The sequence below is a fragment of the Canis lupus genome, chromosome 31, assembly GCF_003254725.2.
Source record: "Canis lupus dingo isolate Sandy chromosome 31, ASM325472v2, whole genome shotgun sequence".
NCBI classification, from domain to species: Eukaryota; Metazoa; Chordata; class Mammalia; order Carnivora; family Canidae; genus Canis; species Canis lupus.
Genome location: NC_064273.1, coordinates 16,375,837 through 16,379,475, shown reverse-complemented (window position 1 = coordinate 16,379,475; position 3,639 = coordinate 16,375,837). Strand labels below are relative to the sequence as shown.

The window sequence follows — 3,639 nt, the reverse complement described above, 5'->3', positions numbered from 1 at the left end:
CCTCTGCTTCTCCCTCTGCCTGTGTCTCTGCCTCTCTCTCTCTCTCTCTCTATGTCTATCATGAATGAATAAATTTTTAAAAAAATCTTTAAAAAATAAAAGCATTTTCAGTATTAAGACCTCATATTTTATGTATATTTAAGCTAGAATCATAAATTTACCAAAGTTGAGATGTTGCTTGTTCAAAAGTGTTTTTTTTTTAATTTAGCTGATATAGTTCGAATATACCTCCTCCTTTTTTAAAAAAATATGGAGTGCTTCATGAATTTGGTGATATCCTTGTGCAAAGGCTATGCTAATCTTCCCTATATTGTTCAATTTTAGGGCAAGTGTTGCTAAAGCAGGCACTCCCTCTTCCTTTCATGATAATACATTCTTTTGTTTCTTTGAAATTTAAGCTCACAGTGCCTGTTAGAAAAATATTATGGAAGAAAGCCTAATGAATTTACGGAATATGTTGATTATGGACAGGTGAAAGAATGGAATGATCTGAAGTACTTGTTATAAATGCATATGATAAATTAGTCTGCCAGATTTAATAATATGCTTTATCCCTTTCAATTAAAGCTATTATGTGCAGATTCAAGTACTTTTAAAGATTAAATATTATGTGGATAGAAAAAAAATGATACTACTGTTGCATTCCATTCTTAAGAGTATTTTGTATTATTTCAAAAGGTAAAAGTTCATATTTTTATTTATAAATTATTTTTTAGGGTTTAAAACTGAATTTGTGGCAAATTAATGTCAAATTAACCTTTAAAATATGGGAAATATTTTATGCATAAGGAGGTCATGAGGTCTGCCCAATTTTATTAGTTAAAAAAAATCTTCTTAAATTGCTGTGCTAAAACACTGATGGGTTATTTGAGTTTATTTAAAAAAAATTAATGCATATAGGTGGCATATATTCTTTTAGAAGGTTGCATATTGAAAAACAAAGATGAGGAAAAAAAGTTCAACTTTGATTACAATTTAGTGGCAAGTAGGACAAACTAACTTTATTTAAGTTATATATGCACAGATTAATATTAAGATTTATAATGAAACTATAGCATACATTTAATGGAATTATTCAAAAGGAACTAATTTGAGAAAGGCATTTCAAACATGAGTATAGGGATATTTTAAAGGGACATATTTCTGAAAACTCCCTAAATATTAATGCATTTCTCTAGATGTCTGTAGTTCCAATGTGGAACTACTAACATAAGAAACTAGTCTTATTTTCTGTAATTGGCTTTCCCATGAAAACTGTAACTACAATTGAGGAGTTTTGCTTTTATACTTCATTAAATAAAAGCAACAACAAAAGCACACTGCCCTAGGAAGCAAAACACAGGAGTCATTTACATATGGGGACTCACCTAACTTAAAGATTATTCTTGTGAAGTCTACAGTAAGATTCATTCCACAGACTCTCTATTACCCCATTTTTATCATCACAGTCTTATGCCTTTAATAAGATCTTAGGGAATTCTTTCTTTCCTTAAGTGAAACACATTTTACTTGATAAAGAGATGTAGAAAAGTGTCTGTTTGTGTGTGTCTATGTTTCATAATGCACTGTTTTACATGTTGATGGCAATGTGTTGTTATAAACACAGTCTCAAACTCAATGAAAGCACAGAACGTAAGTAACAATGATGGCATTTATCAAATAATTGTTGTGGGGAATTTCCTATAAGGTCATTGTATGATGGGTCAGACAGAAGGCAGCAGTAAGTATATGGAAAGATACTTGGGATACAAGTCAAAGAAGAGAGTATTTCATTTTAGGTTTGAGCCACAAATCTATGAAATAAGTACAATATTCATTAAAAAAAAAGAGGAAACTAAGGTCAGAAAGATTAAGCCATTCATCTAGAGTTCTAATGTAGTATCAGAAGCAAGATATTAACTTTAACATCTGACTCTATATAACCAAATATTCTGAGAAGTTTAAAAGCAGACAAAACCAACAAAATTTTTCATCCTATTGGCATTGCTTCTCTATCCTAGACACGTTTTCCGTTTTTTCTTTTTTTTAAATTTTATTTATTTGAGAGAAAGAGAGAGAGAGAATGAACAGGGGGCAGAGGGAGAAGCAGACTCTGCACAGGAAGCTTGATGCGATGTGGGGCTCAATCCAGACCCCAGGATAAGGACCTGAGCCGAAGGCAGGCACTTAACCAAGCTGAGCAACCCAGGTACCTCTCCATTTTTTCTTGACAAAGACATAAGCCAACAGGTTTTATTCCTACTCTTTGTTGTTAATATAATCTCCTCCTCCATCTACCATCCAAAATTTAAAACTATACTAATTAGCAACAGTTTAAAACATACCATAATATGGACTTGTAGAAAGGGAAGGAGATCATAGTTTGACAAACATCAATTAAAGGAAAAGAGATTTATCTCTGGAAGAGATAAAAGTGCTGAGGAGATGATTCAATAAATATTTCTCAATAATGTATATGCATAAATATTCAGAAGATAGATAAACATGGATACTGTAAAATCATTATTTCAGATATCTGTTCTCTGGTTCTCTTACATTCTGCCTTATATTTTCACTAAGAAGATAGAAACAAAAACTATAGTCAGATGTAAACTTCAGTATCTCTGCTAAAAAGAATTATGTTAATTAAGAAAAAAAATAGAACAGAGTCATTTCAGAAAACATTTATTTGACGGTGATAACTTGGGAGTTTTAGCATGCTTATTGAGAGCTTGTTCGCTTGCCACTTCACTCTACAGCATGATGGTACATAAAGGAACTGGAGGCTTGCCACTTGAAAAAGGAAAGGTGGCAAACCTATAAATTACTCTTAATTATCAAAAATAGAATGCATAAAGTGACTTTCACACTCTTGAGTATAAAACACATCAAAAATTACCATTAGACATCCTCTTATAGCTATAATTCACTCACTTGATTTTAGAGTTCTCAATGTGCCTGATTTCCTTGGTCTACCTGTTTCTCTCACCCTGTCACTCATTATCCCTGTTATTCCTCGCCCATTGACTCTTCAATTGGCACATTTCCATACTCCCCATTATGCTTACAAATAATCTCATTAAAAGAGTGCAGCTCACCAAAGAGCACTTGTTACATCAAGGGTGGAACTATATTAGCCTCACTTCTCCATAGGCACCATTCAAGTGTTTTACTGGAAATATATCCTCACATCTGGTTGCTGCTCAGTGGTTAAATACATAGCCACGTTATTGAGATCAATTATTGCCTGCCTGAGCTGGAAAACAGTTTACAACATGATGAGAGGGTGAAAAGAATAGCGCTCAGTGAAGCGATCATTGACTGAAATATCAAGTACCTCTTGTGTCAAAGTGCTAGCAATGTATAATCTAAGAGCAATAGTGTTTCAAGATCATATGCTGATTACCTAGTGGTATTTATACAGCATAATATCAAAGACATGTGTAATCTCTGTGACTTGCAGGAACCATAAAGGCCCAGTTAGCAGCATAACCAAGAAATTAAAAGATGACAAATACTTCATGATTAATTTCCCATTTTCCCTTCTTGATTCTGTTTACTATTTCATTTTGATCCATTTTTTTCTCTCACACTTTTTAATATCAAAGGAAATTGGATATACTTGTAAAAGGATGATTTTAGTTTGAAATGAAAAACACA

The 3,639-nt window shown here is 32.6% G+C and overlaps 1 non-coding gene across 1 annotated transcript; it reads right to left on the bottom strand.

The window, feature by feature from the left end:
* Positions 1–243: 243 nt before the first annotated feature.
* Positions 244–348, bottom strand: LOC112661955 (U6 spliceosomal RNA). Its single transcript, XR_003138110.1, has one exon. It is a non-coding gene; the product is annotated as a U6 spliceosomal RNA (small nuclear RNA).
* Between the last annotated feature and the right edge of the window lie 3,291 nt (positions 349–3,639).